At 46.2% G+C, this 19,824-nt stretch overlaps 1 long non-coding RNA gene across 1 annotated transcript in view; it reads left to right on the top strand.

Annotated features, from left to right (window-relative positions):
• LOC105713744 (uncharacterized) overlaps window positions 1–19,824 on the top strand; it is a 153,050-nt gene that overhangs the window by 19,379 nt on the left and 113,847 nt on the right. The window contains exon 2 of the long non-coding RNA XR_010341377.1: window positions 274–402. This is a non-coding gene — a long non-coding RNA (uncharacterized LOC105713744). The remainder of the gene's footprint in view (window positions 1–273; window positions 403–19,824) is intronic.

The following is a 19,824-nucleotide window of genomic DNA, read 5'->3' as shown; positions in this document are numbered from 1 at the left end:
AGTCTCACCTTTTCACGTTTTTCTGCCTGCTTTATATTTGCTGGCAGCTGATTAGATGGTGCCCACCTGATTAAGGGTGGGTCTGCCTTCCCCAGCCCACTGACTAAAATGTTAATGTTGAATTTAGCCATTGAAAACACCATACATATTGATATGCAAATTGATTGAAGGATCAATCAAGGTACTTTGCATCCTTCAATCCAGTCAAGTTGACACTCAGTATTAACCATCACAGCAGCCTTAGGTAACTAATTCAGCTTTCTGTTTTCTCAGTTAGATGTGAAGGAAGATCACCAGCTGAAGGTGGGCCTACAGTGAGGGTAGGAAAGGAGAAGATATGATCCAGTTGTCTCTGATGAAAAGACCAAGTCTACCAGCAAAACGAAGGATTACCAGACAGTGGTAAGTCCCGTTTAAGTTTGAAGATCATACATTAAATTTAAAGCAGTCAGCCAATTATGTGATTGATTTCTTTTTTCCTAACAGAGGTCAGTTGCTTCTGAGTTGCAAAGAAGTTAGGTTCAACGTGGATTGGGGTTTTGGGGTTTTGGCTTTTGCATTCAGTGGAGGGAGACCAATGCATGTTTTAAGGGCCTTTGCAAAGGAGGAATTGTTTTAGTAGATTATGAAACTAGTCTGGGCATGGAAGGAAAGAGAAGGTGAAGAAAGTGTAAGGGACACTGTGAAAGGTCAGAGATTGGAAATCTGAAATAAATCAAAACATGGTTGCAGTGGTGCTGAAAAGCTAAGGAAGACACATACCTAATAAATTAATACACAACAAAGATTATTTATCAACAAAATTATACAAATAACAATGAAGACATACAAAGTAAAAGAGTTTGGAGGATAGAAGGTGGTGATCAGAGAGGTTATTTGAAATGTGGTAAGGTTTTGCTGATGAGGAAATTAAATCCTTATTTAAGGAGTGAACCCGTTGTTTGAAAAATATCCCTGTGCTGCTTATGGAAAGACAGCAGTCACTTTGGGGCAGGCCTCATTTGTTCTGGGAAGAATCGCTGTGCAAGCCTGTTTACTGTGTATTATGTGCATTATGTATTTGTATATGCTGCTCTTCCGGTCGTGGAGGCAACTGGATCATATCTTCTCCTGAATGCTGAATTCGTCTCCTAGGGCCATCATAACAAATGTGGGAGTCCATTGTCTGAACAGTCACAGAACAAGACATTGTTATTTTGTAGCTTGACCATGGCTGCCCTCCTAGTGAAGCAGGAGCAGCTGCGAGAAAGACCTCTTGGACACCGAACTAGGAAGGAAGGAGTGATTTGTTTCAGCAGGGAGCAAGGTGCATAACTGCCCAATAGCCAAGCTCACCTAACAAGGAGAAGCTCTCTGCCTTTATATAGGCTTACAACTCTAGATATTACACATGAAAGGGTCTTGGATTTACAGTTTTAGAGATTACATGTGAAAAAGGTCTTGGTCCATGGAGTAGGCATGGGGTGGGGGTTTGATCTTGTTGAAGTAAAAACAATGCCTTCCGGAAAGATTCCCCCATACCATGCCTACTATCTGTAGGAAGGCGATTAAGGTGGCGCCCGGTCAGCCAGCCTTTACTTCTATTGAAATGCCGTGTGGAAGTTAAGGGGGAGGTGATCTTAGACGCTTGGGTCTCCTTCCTCACTCCCCTCTTTGAGAACCTCACCTATAACATTAGTGAGAGTTCTCACTCTTATTTTTATGATCCTCTGAAGAAACTGATTTATAATGACGCATATAAAACATCTGTGATGTGGTTCTCTGGTCTATTACAGTAGTAAAGAATTTCTTAGCCATTTAGAGGAACAAGGCGGGGAAAACGGGAGTAGCAAACAAACACCTACTATTGTTACCGCACTTATGATGAGGGTCTTTTATCCTCTCAAGGTTGAGAACCAATCTTTAAATAAGAACTCAGGGTTGAATTTGTGCCATAGGTGCACAGGCACGTGTGCCAGTTTGGTCATATTCTTAACTGTGTGACCCTGGTCGTCTATGTGTAGACAGCAGTCAGTTAGTCTGAATTTTTCACAGACTCTTCCATTAGCTGCTAGTAAATAATCTAAGGCCAACTGGTTCTGATAAATCACATTCCTTATTTGAGTTTCTTATTTGGCCAAAATGGACCAAGCTTTGCCCATTTCATTAATGAGTATTTCCAAGACAGCCTGCAACTGGATATAATTGAGCATATAGATAGGAGTCCGGTGTCACCATGAGCCATTCCCCACCCATGTGGCCAGCTCATAGTACTCAATAATTCTTTCCGGTGCCCACTTACCATTTTCCCGTTCACCTATCTTTAGACTTCTTTTCTTCTGGGTGGAGTAGACTAGATGTCCTAACAGCCCACCTGTCTTGGCAGACAATAGGAAAAAGGAAGACTTAATGGTGCCTATGACACAGCTACCTGTCCATCTTTCAGGCAGTTGTACATATGCTCTATGTCCACATATCCAGTACAACCCAGCTCGGGCCGTCCAGTCTCTCCAATCCCCAGGATGGTTCTAAGCATCCTGTAATTTTGGAAATTTTAGGAGGGGGTTTTTCTCTGTGTAGTTTGAGCTCCACCAGGTTGCAGTGTCCACTGTTCGATTATACAGTCGCTGCCCTAGGCAGCTAAGCTTTCCTACTGCAACAGTGAAGTCTTTTCCTTCTCTGTTCAAACAGTATTGTCCAATAATTAGATCCTTTAAAACCCAGAAGCTGTTGGTTTGAATTCTTGGAACTGAGGTCAGGTCAGGGACAGGATCAGAGGGTACTAACTCACGGGCTTCCCATGGCCATCTATTACCCATGGTAATTCCCCCACATACATAGCAAGAAGTGACATTAAGGGAATGGGCTACATTTTCAGCAAGTTGGAGGAACAAGTTCTTTGTCTTTTTCGGAAGTTCTGGCACTGGCTTATTTAATATATTTTAGAAGGGCTGGTACACTGGCTGGGGTGAGCGTTTTTGGATTTTTCCCTGAATCTGGATACTGACTCTGGGATCAAGCCCTTTCCCATCAATTCCTAGCATTACACTCTACCCTTTTTCCCATTTAGGGTCTTGGGGGTTTGTGATTATTAATTCTACTGGGTTACAATATCCTGAGACACAGGACATTACTCCCTGGAATGGTGTCCCTCCCTTTTACAAGGCAAAAGAGATTATTTGTATTATTTTTCCAAGTGGCCCAGATGACGCATGACCTAAAAATGCATTTACTGCATCAGTAGTTATCTGGCAGATATACTTATGCTCTTTTGTGTAACTTTGTTCCCATCTGAGGGAACCACAGCCCCCTCAACTGGAATGATAGGCACTGATGGCCGCACATGCATCAAACCTTAGGGTGGCCTGTTTTGGGCTTCCCTTCTCCTCTGTTTTAGCTATTAGTAGGGCTGTTCCATCGCCCTGTTAAGAGTTTAATTTCAAAAGTTGTATGCCTGGGGGCTTTGATGGATTGTAACAGACATCAGGCTGTCCATCCCCTGGATTACACACCTTATACTGAGTACCATTATATAAGCAGGTTCCCTGTACCTGCTATGAATGTGTCCCTGTACATTCATAGCAACTGTAGAATGAAACAATGGCAGTAACTTTACGTCCTACCTCAGTAACCTGGTGCACACACTGAGAGCATTCTTCAAAATCAGTTAATGTCCCTACTGTACAAGTCCAAATATTAAGAAGAATAAGTCCCACAATGAACTTCCTCATCCTTTGGCCATGCGTGGACCAGCCAGCTTCCGGGATGTGGCTGGAGCAGGGCTTGTCCTTCTTAAGGTGATTGTTGTCCGGGTCTGGTCTAGCTTCCCAAGTTTCAGCTGCTGCTGGTTTGATGTGGCTCTGGTGGATCCAGGTTGAGACTCCCTCTACCTTTACAGCTGTGGGAGTGGTCAGGATCATGGTCTGGGGTCCTTTCCACCATGGCTGCAGAGGGACTGCATTCCAGTTCTTTATTCACATGTAATCACCTGGTGAGAAAGGGTGAACTGGGGAGAATACGCTTATAGGACATCTCTCATTTACCCAGGTTGAAATGTCCTGAGTGATTTTCCCTAGAGCTTGTAACTGTCATCCTAGCTCAGTCTCTCCCCACTCCTGAGGAGTTCCCAGGAGTACCTGCAGTATGGGAGGGGGCCTATGATACAAGATTTCATAGGGGGAATGTCCTGTCTTCTTAGAGGGAGTACATCTAATTTTGAATAACACCAAGGGAAGTGCCTGCACCCACTTTATTCCTGTTCCCTGACACATTTTCCCTAAGTTATTTTTGATGGTCCGGTTCGTTCTCTCCAGCTTTCCGGAGCTCTGTGGTCGGTACGCAGCAGGCAGTTTCCAGCTAATACTCAAGATTATTGCTGTTTTCTGGACCAAATTTGCCACAAATGCTGGTCTGTTGTCTGATCCAATGCACAGTGGCAGTCCAAACCTAGGAATGAGGTCTCGAAGCAGCACACGGGTTACTTCATGGGCCTTCTGGCACCGGGGCAAAGTGGCAGCGTTTAAGGTGTTGCACAGACTTCGGTGGTGATGCGGGATTTTCACTTTAGCAGGCTCAGGTATTTAGTTGGCCTAGCATTTGTTAACCAATGATGTCCATTGGTATTCATTAGAGTCACTACTGTGTGGGGTGCTTTGATATTTAAACTTTGCCCCAAGGTTGATGTTAGAACTTCAACTGTCACTTTTCTCTTTCTGACACATACAGTGTGAGAGGCTCTGTTAAGTCAGGTAGCCCCAAAAGCCAGGGCTGGCAAAAGTTTTGCTTTCAGTTCCTGCCACTGCTGGGGTCCCCATTTAAGGGTTTTTTTTTTTTTTTTTTTTTTTTTTTTTTTTTTTTGAGACGGAGTCTCGCTCTTGTTACCCAGGCTGGAGTGCAATGGCGCGATCTCGGCTCACCGCAACCTCCGCCTCCTGGGTTCAGGCAATTCTCCTGCCTCAGCCTCCTGAGTAGCTGGGATTACAGGCACGCGCCACCGTGCCCAGCTAATTTTTTTTTTTTTGTATTAATAGAGACGGGGTTTCACAATGTTGACCAGGATGGTCTCGATCTCTTGACCTCGTGATCCACCCGCCTCGGCCTCCCAAAGTGCTGGGATTACAGGCTTGAGCCACCGCGCCCGGCCCCATTTAAGGGTTTTATGTCTTCCCCTCCTTTGTCATTTTTTGTAGGGGTTTGGCCAGTACCATGAAGTTTGGAATCCACAATTTACAGAAACCCATAGCGCCCAGGAACTCTTTCACCTGCCTTTTAGTTTTGGGTTCTGGCAGGTTGCAAATGACTTGTTTCCTCTCTGCTCCAAGGCTGCACTCTCCCTGCTGGTTGGTGAACCCCAGATATCGCACTTGCTGTTGGTAAATCTGGGCTTTGTCTTTAGACACTTTATACCCACAGTCCTCCAGGTGCCAAAGTAAGGCATCCATTTCTTTAGCACACCCAACTGCCGTAGGGTGTCCCAATAAAAAGTCACCAGCATATTGGAGCAGCATGCAGCCTAAGTCCTTAGCAAGAAACTGTTGGAGATCATGGGCTAGTGCCTCCCCAAAGATGGTGGGAGAGTTCTTGAAACCCTGAGGGAGCCGGGTCTTGGTGAACTGGGTGGTTACACCTGTTTCTGGATTTTCCCATTGAAAAGCAAATAGTTTCTGACTCTCCGAGGCCAGCCTGATACTAAAGAAAGCATCCTTTAAGTCCAAGCAGATGAACCAACTATCCTTTGCTGACGATAATCCCAGCAGTCTGTATGGGTTAGGCACAGTTGGGTGCAAAGTCACTGTGGCCTGATTAACCAGGCATAAGTCCTGCACTGGCCTGTAGTCACTGGTCCCCGGTTTAGGAACAGGCAAGAGGGGGGTGTTCCATGGAGACTGGCAAGGAACTATAATTCCATAGTCCCTTAAGCGCTTTAGGTGGACCTGAATTCCTGTTAGGTCCTCTCCGGGAACTGGGTATTACTTTTGCCTAACTGGCTGAGCCCCAGGCTTGACTGTTAATCAGCACAGGGGCCTGGCAGACTGTCCTCTGCCCGGACCTGTGGCCATTGCTTGGCTAGAGCAAGGGGTTAATTTTTGTTTTGGTTAGGAAGAGTCGCCACCCCTCCTCTGGAGGGACTGTGAGTGCCTTGATAATCCCTGCCTGAGGCAGTTTTAGCAGTAGTCCTTAGTTTGCCTAACAAGTCTCTCCCCAAGGGGTCTAGGGGCAGTCTGGCAAGTACTAGAACTTCTGTATAACTTTGTGGCCTCCCACCGAACATGTCCAAGGCAAACAGAAAGACTGTTTTTCTAACACCCAAGTAGTTCCAGCAATATTGGTTATTTCCTTTGATGGGGGGTTATAGGACTGTTATCTGGACTACGGGCTCTTTGGGGACATATGAGCCCGGCCCCCCTTCAGTCCAGTGGCCCTTCCATTAGACTGAACAGAGCTCCTCCACTTTCATCTGAATCCTCATGCTTAGGATAACCCTGTTTTCCTGTTAACTGGGGGCACTTGTCCTTCCAATGTCTCACTTCCCTACAGTAAGCGCACTGGTCACGCTGCAGGCAAGGGCAAGCAGACTGAGTGGCTTTCCAGGAGCCCCCTTTTCCCACCTTCTTGGGGGCGCTCCTTTAATAGCAGCAGCTATCAAGTCAGCATTTCATTGAGCCTGACGCTTGTTTTCTCTACGACTTTCTCTACTGCTTAACTGCTTCTCGGTTCACAAACACCTGGTTAGCTATTTCCAGTAACTGTGAAGTATTCATGCCCACAAATCCTGCCTGCTTCTGTAGCTTTCTCCTAATGTCTTCTGTACACTGACTAACTAATGTCATATTTATCACGCGTTGGTTTTCGAGGCTCTCAGGACGAAAGGAGTATACATGCTATAGGCCTTGCACAGCCTTTCATAAAATTGCGCAGGACTTTCCTCTTCTCCTTGAGTAACCTCAGAGACTTTATTAATGTCTGTAGCCTTCTGGGCTCCCTTTTTTAGTTTTTCCAATAAGGCCTCTCTGTCCCAGATTAGCCTCTGCATGCCCTCCAGGGTGTTTGGATCCCACTGGGGGTCAGTTCCCAGTAACTAGACCCTGACATATTCTTGTGGGTTCTGGTAATCTGTAGGAACATGCTCCTCCAACCATTTGGAAGCAGCTTGGAGTACGCTCCACCTTCTGTCTGTATTAAAAAGCTACATAAGCAGCTGGTGGCAATCAGCCCAAGTGGGGTTATGAGTCTGAATAATAGTTTGCAGTAGGTCAATGAGAGCTTGTGGCTTCTCAGTATAAGACGGGTTGTTATTTTTCCAGTTGATAAGATCAGCCGAGGTGAACAGCAGGTACATGAAAACCCCCTTTCTACCATGTGGCCATCCTCATCCACTCCTGTATACCTCTGCTCTCTTAAAGGCATCTACACCCCTGCCTTGGGTGGCAGACAGGCTGCCAGAGGGGGAGTTCCTCCCAGGAAGTGGGTGGCAATGGGAGGAGTTCCTTCGCATTCTCTTTTTTCTACTCTGGGTGGTTTAGGGGTGTGCAATTCTAGTGAGGTGCTGAAGCTTCAGGCCCAAGGGCAGGGAGTCCTTGAGGAGGAGGGGGCATTATTGGCAAAAACTCTTCTACCGTCAGATCGGCCAGGAACTTAGGAGTTGGTGTCTCTGCCATTGAATCTGCCAGGACCTTGGGAGTCCTTGTCTCTTGGAGGGTGGAGTGGGGTTTTTTCCTAGCTGTCTGTCCCTTCACCACCAGCACAGTTGCTGCTTGTCCTCTTAACCACTGTGGAGAGTTTAAAACTAACTGTAACCACAAGTCAATGTATGGAAATTGATCCAGGTGTTCTGGTTTGCTGCATATAACCTCATGCCATACTTTGGAGACAAGAGACCCATCTAGGGTCCACTCTGAGGGCCAATCCACCCCAAATGGTGGCCAGTCTACCTCACCTAAAGTCTTTAGCTTCCCTGGCGTCATAGTTACTCCATAGTCCCCACTGAATCCCTTCTTGAGATTTTTCAGTATGGTCCCTAAAGGAGTGGGCTTGCTATGAGTGTGACCCATGTTTACGCACAGAAAACAGTCCTCACGGTTAAGAGAGTGTTACTCTGCTCACAGCAGTTCCCACCCAGCAAGACGCATTACACACACTCTGATTAACATTTGCTTCAGGCTGGTAGAATCGCCTTTCTTTCTTATTTCAGACGCCTCTTGGTATAAGAGAGACTGTTAACCCTCTCACAACACCTAGATTGCGAGAGCTCCTCCATTTAGTCTTATGTGGACATCTCTAATTCCAACCAGCCCCACAAGTTGCTCGGAGCTTAGGGCCCCCTCTAATGGGCCTGCTGCTCCCACGGCTAATGAGTCCAGTTGGACCCCTCCACTAACTCATACAATTGCTCTCCTCCCTCCACCCAAATCAAAATCATAATCAAAACTTCCAAGGTTAGTTACAGAAAGAGAGAAAGGGCCAAGTTCAAGAGTGCCAAATCTGGCACACTTGGGTGATCAGGCCATGCTTCCCCCTAAAGGAGGTGGGCAAGTTTCCCTGGATCGATCCTACTGTGTTTCTTTGTCCAGACTGTCCAAGTACCCATTCCTTCTCGGTGTTCAGCTACTGGGTGGATCCACACTGCGAGGGCTTCCTGATCCTGCTCTGACAAGGCTTTCCACCAGGCCAATACCTGCCCGGGAGCGCTCTCAGGAATTGTGTCACCCAAGCAGGTGGGAGCCCCCCACAGGGATGCTCCGAAGGACTAGGCAAACTGCCTGAAAGGCTGTGCTGGCTCTCTGCTAACCGAAACTCGCTTTCCAGTCAGGGAAACAAAATGAAGCAGGAGCGGCCGCGAGAAAGACCTCTAGGACACCGAGCTAGGAAGGAAGGAGTGATTTATTTCAGCCGGGAGCAAGGTGCATAGCTGCCCAATAGCCAAGCTCACCTAACAAGGAGAAGCTCTCTGCCTTTATATAGGCTTACAACTCTAGATATTACACATGAAAGGGTCTTGAGTTTACAGTTTTAGGGATTACATGTGAAAAGGGTCTTCGTCCATGGAGTAGGCATGGGGTGGGGGTTTGATCTTGTTGAAGTAAAAACAATGCCTTCCGGAAAGATTCCCCCATACCATGCCTACTATCTGTAGGAAGGCGATTAAGGTGGCGCCCGGTCAGCCAGCCTTTACTTCTATTGAAATGCCGTGTGGAAGTTAAGGGGGAGGTGATCTTAGACGCTTGGGTCTCCTTCCTCAGTAGTAACTCACATTGTACAGGGCTGGTCTCTGAGGAAGAGCAGGGATCAGTTTTAACGGGGGTAAGGAACTTCCTGGAGCAAAGAGAGAAGCATGCTTCCTTTCTATTTCAGGTCCAGTTCTCTAAAGCACACTGAGATGTTGATTCTTGTGCGAGTTATTTATTAAGGAAGTGTTCCCAGGAGAAGCTGGTATAAGAGTGGGAGAAGCCAGAAAAGTAACAGAGAGAAGACAAGCAACGTCCCAGCCTCAGCCTGTATACAAAGGGGACCTCTGGAATGTATAGTGGACTCCTGTTCTTGGCAGCAGTTGTGTTCTCTAAAGTTGCTGTGGACATTTAGTGAAACTGATACATTGCTCCTAGGGGAAATACAGGGCTAGGTTCCTGTGAGTGTCTGATCACATACTTGTCAACTGATCGATACACAACCTTGTTTTATGTGTGTTTCTATTTAAAGACACTTTATTTAATAGTGTTAATTCATTAGCCTTGACCTCACAGATAACAGCACTATAATTCATGCCTGAAGAAAGCTTACCCAACACATGTATTTTCTCTGTGAGGCACATCACAGCCTGCCCAAACTGAGGAACACCACACAGCACTTCAGCACTGCTCTTGGGGGCCATTGCAAACAGCAAAATCATCTACAAAAAACACAGCAATGCAAAAGCTGCAGCACTAAATAGACCTCAAAAAGGACACTTGTTATGAGAGCTGAAATAAGGCAAGAAGGTTGCCTTGCTCAGCCTCAGCTGCTGTAGTGCTCTCAATTTTTTTCACTGCTCTGGGTACATCGAAAAACGACAGTGAAAACACCATACGTATTGATTTGGGGGTTACAGATAAATTTTAGTGCTTAGGCAAATTTGCATATACAGAATCTGCAAATAATGGGGATTGACCGTAAATCATTCCCTGAGTTTGTCCCTCCTCTAGGCTGTCATGCTACTCCAGCATTGGCAAAGATCTGCAGGCTAGTGTGCATGGGGGCAGAAGTAAAGTCCTAGGTCCTTCAGGCTCTGCACGTGCTTCTGCACCTGGACAAAGTGCATCCAGTAGCCCAAGGGCAGCCCTCCGAAGAGTTTTGACGTAGGCCTTCGAAGCAAAGCTTGCAAACGGGCACACCCTCAGGGCGAAAGGAACCCAAAGGCATCTAGGCAGGGCAGATGATGTCCACAGTGTGCGCTGTGGGTCAAGTCACAGGAACATCACTCATGGGTGGAGATAATCCCCACATAGGGAAGGGGAAGTCTGTGCTGCTGCCCGAGGCTTGATGCCAGGACTGGGCCAGTGTGTGACCCCTGGGGCCAGACTTCAGAGCTGTTGCAGTGATGGCTCTAGCACATTACTTGTTTCCTTGGCTGCAGTCTCCACTCTGACAGAAGGGACCCTGCCTTTTTCCCCATGGACCCCCACCCCTGGCCTACCTAGTTCAGTACTTGATATTCAGTAAATATTTGAGGAAAGAAAAAATCACAACCATCACCCATCATCCCACCACCCACGTGGAGCCCACATTCATCCCTGGGGATTTGTTTTGGACTTGAGTGGGGCTAGAAGCCCTGCTTGCAGATTGTACGTAGCCTAAGGTGAAGTGATCGTTTGGAGGTTGCAGGCAGGCTGATGGCTCTGTAAGGAGCCCTGTCTCTCACACACTGGCCGTCACTCCCGTGGCTGGGGGATCTCCATAGATAATGTGGGAGAAAGAAACATGGCTTTTGCTTTTAACACGGCTTTATCAACTTAGTTGTCAATCTGGGGAATGTATACGTGTATACTTGAGCCAGTTGGGTTAGAGATGGAATTGTGTTCCCTGCCCCCAAAATTCCTATGTTGAAGTCCTAACCCCTAGTACCTCAGAATATAACTTTATTTGAAGGTGGGGTCTGTAAAGATGTAGTTAAATTAAAAAGAAGTAATTAGAGTGGGTAAGAAGTAATTCAATGACAGGTGTCCTTGTACGAAGAGGAAACTGGGCCAGGCATGATGGCTCACACCTGTAATCCCAGCACTTTGGGAGGCCGAGGCAGGTAGATCACTTGAGGTCAGGAGTTCGAGACCAGCCTGGCCAACAGAACAAAACCCCATCGACCAGCCTGGCCAACAGAACAAAACCCCATCTCCATTAAAACTGTAAAAATTATTCAGGTGTGCTGGTGCATGCCTGTAATAGCAACTACTCAGGAGGCTGAGGCAGGAGAATTGCTTGAACCGGGAGGCGGAAGTTGCGGTGAGCCGAGATCAGAAGAAGAGAACAGGCAGATCTTCACCTCCCATTGGCAAGAAGAGCTGAGAAGGAACCAGTCTTTGGAATGCCAAGGTCCCTCCCCTACCCCACAGACTGGCCAAAGTTGACCTTCCTGCCCTCCACTCTCCAACATTATTATTCATGACTGAATAACAGGCTTTGGGAGAATCGATTGAGCCGTCGATTGAAGGCTGTGCCCTAGAGTGAAATCAGTCCTTGGTAGAAGGGGTTGGTTTTCTACTAAGAAGTGGGTGTGGAGATTTTGAGGAGTAGGGATTTTGAGGAGTGGAGGATTTGTGTTGGGTAGTTTCCATCTGCCCCACTAGGTCCACTTTCCACTTTCCTCCATCCTGCTCTGTGCTCCCAGAGGCTGACCTCGATGGATGGAGTCAGAAGCATCCCCAGCTGACCATCTTCCAGGGAGACCACCTATGCCAGGAGCTGCCAGGTGATCAGAGAGGAGAGGAGAGTGCAGATGGGCACACAGAACCCGGGCTTTTCCTTGAGCTGCTGGTCATTTCCTTGTGCCAGAGGCCACAGCTCCTGTCTGGAGGCCAGCTCCACACAGCTCTTCCTCAGCATCCTGGTAACTTCTCCTTTCTCCAGACCTTCAGTGGGGGTAAGGGCTCCTCTTTGCTGCTAACCCCAGGATGCTGCCCATCCGTTTTTGCTTTCTCTAACCCCTGCTCACTCCATTGTAAATAATCTTAAACTCCCCAGTCAGACAGCTGGAGGTGCCATCTGCATCTTCCAGGGAACCCTGGCAGAGAACAAACCGAAAGCAGAGAGAAGGTCCTGAAAAGAAAGCAAGGCCAGGGCCTGGCTGTTCTTAAGCAAGTTCATTTTCCCTTAGACTGTGAGGAATCATCTGATTAAGTGGACAATTAAACATTTTCTCACAATTCCTTTCAATGCTCAGACCCTTTGGAGAGGCCTGGCGCACTCACTCTGTGGGAGCACCTTGGGAGCTTGGGGAGGAGCAGGCAGAGAGGTGTGGCCTTTCCCACCTCTCACCTGTGGCCAGCGTGGCAGTGGCACTGCAGACAGCAGTGTGACTGCTCTATGAAGAGACCTGATGTAAAGTGTGTAGTGACCCAGAGAGCAACAGGATGCAGCTACCAAGAGGCGATCGCACAGCACACATGGGGCTGTGTCTCCACTCCAGACAAACCCCACAGCAGGCAGGGGACAGCATCTCCACCCCAGACAAACCGGGGCATCGTGGTGACAAATATCAAATATGAAACACTTGAAACCCGGGAAACAGAGGTTGCAGTGAGCTGAGATGGCACCACTGCACTCTAGCCTGGGCAACAGAGCAAGACTTTGTCTCGAAAAAAAAAAAAAAATTCACAGAGCTGCAGGAAAAAAGAATAAAAATAATCACTACTACATTTATTGCACATGTGCCAGGCACAACGCTAAACTCTGTGGATTATCTTTCTACTTTTCATAACCACCATGTTTAGTATAAATTACTATTATACCTATATCAGAGCTGAAAGACTCAATCAGGAGAGATTAAGTAACCTGTCAAGGCCAGCCAAACATTAGGTTTTTTGAATCCTGTGGCCTCCAAAGTCCAGGCTTTTAAGCCTCTCAAGAACAGAGAAACTATACAATAAAGTGATTATTGTATAGTTTCACCCTTCCTCCCCCTGCAGGCTGCAAGCTGCATGCAGCCACCTGGGATGGTGAGGTGCAGCCATGTGCCATTGACAGCAGGCCAGCAGAGGGCAGATCCTGGCCCTGACCTCCTCGGGAGGTGGTCTCAGTCCTGGAACACCTATCTCCCGCCTTCTATCTTGTTTAAGCCATTTGTGTTCTGGGTTTTCTCTCCCTACATCTGACTCATTCACCACATTAAGGATTTTGGTCTTGATCCCAAGAGCCCCAGTGAGAGCTGAAGTGAGGCCAGGAACAGGTGGACTGAGGCACGTGAGAATGAGCCAGCAATCATTTGAGAGTCACTGGTTGTGGTGGGAAGAGGGAGCATTCGTGATCACCCAGGCTTCTGGCCTGGGCACCTGAAGACTGTCAAGGCCCATTCACAGGGAAGCACATTTTGGACTGAAGGTGGGGAGTTGGAACCGGATACCAAAGTGCAAGCTGCCTCCATTCAGGTGGACTGCAGGAACCGAGGTGGGAGCTTGTGTTCAGCTCACCCCGCTTTCTGCCAGGCCTCTCTCCCCGACCGGCCCACACTCACATCTTTGTTCACTCTGGGGCTGCCTGTGTGCTTGGTCTTACGAGGCAAGCCCTCCTGCACCGCTGAGCAACTGCTTCCCCAAACATCACACTGCCCAGAAGTGAAGGCAGAGCCCAGCAACCATGGAGGTCATCTTCACGAGCTCTGAAAATACTGTTCTGTGTCATCTGCAGGTGGCCAAAGTCCTTTCATAACTTAGTACCACCTTATTGATCTGTTTTATAGTTTTACACATTAACCATGACTATATTTTACATTTTCAAAGTGAAGCACACCTATATAAAGTTTACAAAGCAATTATAACACAAAATACAAGTTGTAGGTTCTAAGTGAGGTGTATATATCTTTTTTTTTTTTATCCTAATGGAAGGGTCACCCAACCTTCCTAACTAGCAGCGTTATATTAGGTTGGCACAAAGGTAACTGTGGTCTCTATCATGAAAGGTATGCAGTTACATTTGAATCAACCTAATAGGAAGTAAACTTTCTTTCTTTTTTTTTTTTTTTTAAAGAGAAAGAGAGAGAGAGAATAGGAAGGAGAAAAAGGAAGAGAAAGAGAGAGAGAGAATGGGGAGGAGGGAGAAGGAAAAGAAAGAGGGAGAGAGAATGGGAGTATTGCTTTCTTGCCCAGGCTAGAATGCAATTTAGTAATGGGTATTGAAAACCTCTTTTATATTGATAATTATACTTAATGATGTAGTCAGGAAGGAATAAGGGAAGAAGATAACAAACAAACAGCCAACCAATATTTAATTTAAACCTATGAAATGCTATGCGATTACTGAGGAGTGATTTACTTCCAATTATATAGTCACCTTTGGAATAGGTGTGAGGTGGTAATGTATGTTTTGTGTATTTGAAGTGGAGAGTTCTATAAATGTTTATTAAGTTTACTTGTTCCGGGTCTGAGTTCAAGTTCTGAATATCCTTGTTAATTTTCTATCTCGTTGATCTATAGAATCGTTAGCTCTTCTTGTTGCATTGATCCTTTTGCCATTATGTAATGTCATTCCTCGCCTCTTTTGATCTTTGTTGCTTTAAAGTCTACTTTATCAGAGGCGAGAATTGCATCTCCTGCTTTTTGTTTATTAGTTTATTTTTACTCTCTGTTTGATTGGTAAATCTTCCTCCTTCTCTCTGAGTCTTTGTGTATTGTTGCATGTAAGATGGGCCCGGATGCAGCATACCGATGGGTTTTGGCTTTTTATCCAATTAAAATATATATAAGTTTAATACCGGCGTTTGATGCTAGCTGGCTGTTTTGCCCATTAGTTGATGTAAATTTTTTATTGTGTTAAAGTTCTTTGCTTTTTGATATATTTTTGGAAAGGCTAATATTGGTTGTTCCTTTATATGTATAGTGCTTCTTTCAGAAGCTCTTGTAAAGCAGGCCTGGTGGTGGTGAACTCTCTAAGTACTTGTTTGTTAGCAAAAGATTTAATTTTTCCTTCGCTCATAAAGCTTAGTTTGGCTGGATAGGAAATTCTGGGTTGAAAGTTCTTTTCTTTAAGGATGTTAAATATTGGTCCCCACTGTTTTCTGGCTTGTAGGGTTTCTGCTGAGAGATCTGCTGTAAGTCTGATAGGTTTCCCTTTATGGGTAACCTGACCTTTCTCTCTGGCTGCCCTTAGTATTTTCTCCTTCATTTCAACCCTAATAAATCTGGCGATTATGTGCCTTGGGGTTGGTCTTCTTGAAGAATATCTTTGTGGTGTTCTCTGTATTACCTGGAGTTGAATATTACCCTGCCTTGCCAGGTTGGGGAAATTTTCCTGAATGATATCCTGAAGAGTATTTTCCAACCTGGATTCATTCTCTTCATCACATTCAGGTACACCTATCAAACGTAAATTAGGTCTTTTCACATAGTCCCATATTTCCTGGAGACTTGGCTCATTCCTTTTCATCCTTTTTTCTGCATTCTTGTCTTCTCGTTTCATTTCACTGAGCTGGTCCTCGACTTCTGATATCCTTCCTTCTGCTTGATCAATTCGACTGTTTAAACTTGTGCATACTTCGCGAAGTTCTCGTGTTGTGTTTTTCAGCTCCATCAATTCACTTATATTCTTCTCTAAATTGTCCATTCTCGTTAACATTTCGTCAAACCTTTTTTCAATGTTCTTAGTTTCTTTGCATTGGGTTAGAACAAGTTCTTTTAATTCACAGAAGTTTCTTATCACCCACGTTTTGAAACCTGCTTCTGTTATTGGAACACACGTATAATCTATTAAGCCTTGTTCCGTTACTGATGAGGAATTGCAATCCCCTGTAGAGGGAGAGGCATTTTGATTTTGAGTATTCTCTACCTTTTTACGCTGGTTTCTTCCCTTCATTATATATTTGTCCGTCTGTCGTCTTTATAATTACCGACTTTCTAACTGGGTCTCTGACGTCCAACTTGTTGATTCCCTGCGCCGAAATCTGAGCAATCCACTGAGCCGGCCAAAACAGCGGTGTTAAGATTGATGGTGCTTTTCTGCCCGGAATCTCTGGACTCTGCACCAAGAACTGGCGTGCTAAGGCACCAGCAAAACCGCCACGCCGGCCACAAGAGTCGCCCTGGCGACCCGTGGAGCTCCTCCACTGGGAATCTCCTGGTCCGTGAGCAGCTAATATTCGTCTGAAAGTGTGGCGTCCTCTCGTTCTTTGCGCTTTCACTGGGAGGTACGTGCCCGAGCTGCTAATCATCAGCCATCTTGGATCTCTCCTCCGAGGTGTATATATCTTAAATCCAGCTCATTCACGCAATTTGTCTCATTAAAGGAAAATCTACTCCTTTTTCTCATTTTACAGAAACTTGAAACACTCATTCCTTTTAATGGCATATTGATTAATTTCTACAGTTCTTAATAGTTGGCAGAATTCTCAAATTGGAAAGGGTTCTTTCCCCATTGTCTGCATTTCTCTTTTACCCTATCTATCTCTTCTACTCCCCCCATCCCATATGGCTGCCAGAGGGAGAGTGAGGAGGCACAGGAGGTGGAGAGAGGGAGAGAGAGAGCACGAGGAATGTCATGTTCATGAGTTTACTAAATGTTGTTTTATTTGAGATTTGTTCTAAACTATGTGGGAGATGCTGCTGATAAGAGAATACCAGAGTCCTAGCCTTAAAACTCAGGCTGATTGGAAAGACAGACAAAACATGGAAAAGTATCCAAAAAAGTGAAAAGTATAGGAATGGAAGCCAAACACAGCAGAGAGGGAAGGGAGGAGGGAGCGCTTCGCAGCCAAGCTCCCTGGGGTTTACCGTGCCCCATTCACCAGCCCTGACCCACCCCATCCCACCTAGCTGTCAAGGCATCACACTAGGAGCAGGCAGGCCTGATTTCTCACGGGCTGTGCCCAGGTATGATAGTGTGATTAATGTGTCTTGGGCGTAATTAACACGTACCTCACAGTAGAACACATTTCTCTCTCTCAATTACACAAAAACATTAAAGTGTGTGAAAATCCCCAACCTCAGTGATCTCTTCTTCTGATTCCCATCTTTCCAGAGGTAACCAGCCACTGTTAACCACCTGGTAGGCTTATTCCAGAAACTTAAATATACCTCAAGCTCCCTAGCCCATTGTCTGGACTCTGACTTCCTTCTCCAGTAGGACTCTGTCCCCTTTGCACTTTTGTGGATGCCCTGCCTTTAGTCTAATCTTGTTCACACTCATTGCAGTAACTTGGGTGGTAAGTACATTGGTTGGCAGCTGGTGGAACTCGGATGGCATTCTGTACAGCAGCACAGAGAGGTTGATCTGATGGCTAGCAGTCAGCGTCTCCTTGTGCCAGGCACCGTCATTGAGTGTGCCATGTTTTCATTTATTTAATACCTCAACAGCCTAGTGAGGTAGATAAGTATGTCACAGAAAACTGAGGCACAGCAAGGTTATATAACTTGCTCAAGACCAGTTAGTAATGGCAGAGCCAGAATTTAACCCATTTGACTCTGGCTTCAGTCTGTGTTCCTAGCCCTCAGATGCCATGGCGTCTTAACAGGTTAGAATGAAGACTCACTAGATCAAAGGTGATAGGCAGACTCATCCTTAATCTGGTGGGTACCATCTAATCAGCTGCCAGTACAGCTAGAATATAAAACAGGCAGAAAAATGTGAATAGACTGGCCTAGGCTCCCAGCCTACATCTTCCTCCCATGCTGGATGCTTCCTGCCCTCTAACATTGGACTCCAAATTCTTCAGTCTTGGAACTCAGACGCTCTCCTTGCTCCCCCAGCTTGAAGATGGCCTATTGTGGGACCTTGTGATACTGTGAGTTAATACTTAATAAACTCCTATATATGTGTGTGTGTGTATATACATACATACACACACACACACACACACACACACACTTAGTTCTGTCCCCTCTAGAGAACCCCAATATGGGTCCCAAAGGGTAAGAGACAAAAATTTGGGCTGGGCACAGTGGCTCATACCTGTAATTTCAGCACTTTGGAAGGCCAAGGCAGAAGGATTGCTCAGGCCCAGGAGTTCGAGACCAGCCTGGGCAATAGAGTAAGGCCCCATCTCTACAAAAATTTAAAAATTAGCTGTGGGTGGTGGTGCATGCCTGTGGTCCCAGCAACTCGGGAGGCTGAGGTGAGAGAATGTCTTGAGCCCAAGAGGTCAAGGCTATAGTAAGCCGTGACTGCACCACTGCACTCCTGCCTGGGAAACAGAGTAAGATCTTGTCACAGGAAAAAAACAAAAATTTGCAAAGATTAGAGGTTGAATGGGAAAACTGAAATTGGAGGTTGTGGAGGTAAGAGGATGGTGCTGGGATTGATATATGAGACTCTTCCAGGGCACCCAGAAACAGCAGAAGGGTAGCTTCTAGAATAAGAGCATAGGAGGCTGGGGGTGGTGACTCACACGTGTAACCCCAGCACTTTGGGAGGCCAAGGTGGGCAGATTGCTTGAGGCCAGCCTGGCCAACATGGTGAAACCCTCTCTCTACTGAAAAACAAACACACACACACACACACACACACACACACACACACAAACACACACACAAAAAAGCTGGGCATGGTGTTGCATTCCTATGGGAGGCTGAGGCAGGAGAATCACTTGAACCTGGGAGATGGAGGCTGCAGTGAGCCGAGATCACACCAGCCCGGGCGACAGAGTGAGACTTTGTCTCAAATAAATAATCATAAGAGAGGGTCAAATACTATTTCATACTGTTGCTGCTAATATTTTGTCCCAGGTTATACTGCCTTAAAGAAAAATGTAGGGAATTTACACATACTACTTTCCACTTGTTGAGGCTTCATTTTTTTTTTCTTTTCTCAACTCTGGCATAGAAGGACTTATGTATACTTTTGAATTTACAAAATTTCAGAATTAGCACTTTACAAAGTGTAAAGGCATTTTGGAGACAGAGGCTGGGAAAAGCCTGGACAAGGCAAGGAGAGACTTGAGCCCAGGAGTGCAAGATGTGGATGGTGCTTCTGCAAGGCACAGGAAGGCAGCCCCCAGTATCAGAGACGGCGGGGAGAGCAGGACCTTTTCCTCTCCTTCCTTATCTGGGCTGACCACCTACGGCGCTGGGGCAAAAGATGAGGGCAGGATGTGGCTTCAGCGTGGAGGGCTGGAGAGGAGGGAGCAGCCTGGGTGGGCAAGGCTGCGAGGGAGGCTGCTGCGCTGCCCCATGGGGCCACAGTGAGGTCCAGCAGAAGGGGTGCACCGGGCATGGCCTCTACTCATATGCCAGCTCTGAGCCTTTGGAAATTCACACTTGATTCCCGTATCCTAACAGCACTTGTCACATGTCACTTTTTGCAGTCTTTGTTATTCACTAGAAGTTGAGCTCAATTCTAGATGATGACCAGCGGTTCTTCTGTGTGCCCGGCTCCCGGAAAGCAGACTCAGAGAGGTTAGCTGAGTGACAAAAAACCTCCACAAGAAACTATGTTCAATCCAAAGAGGGTTTTGCCTGGAAAGAAATTTTTAGAACACAAACCATTCCTAAGGACCATCTATTCCTTAAGAATTAAAAGTATATAATTAAAAATACTTAGAGAAAACCCATTTAGAATAGTCTTTAGAGAGATTGAAAATGTCTGTATTTGTGTGAACCTGGAAGTGTCATTTGCCCTGAGCCTCGGCTGCATCTGTAGGATGAGAAATGTAACCTGCCTCATTGGGTTATTGTG

This window comes from Aotus nancymaae, unplaced genomic scaffold (genome assembly GCF_030222135.1).
Source record: "Aotus nancymaae isolate 86718 unplaced genomic scaffold, 86718_ANA_hifiasm-v0.15.2.pri h1tg000002l, whole genome shotgun sequence".
Classification (NCBI taxonomy): Eukaryota; Metazoa; Chordata; class Mammalia; order Primates; family Aotidae; genus Aotus; species Aotus nancymaae.
Note: the sequence above shows the minus strand (reverse complement) of the source record. Positions and strands in the feature narration are given on the sequence as shown.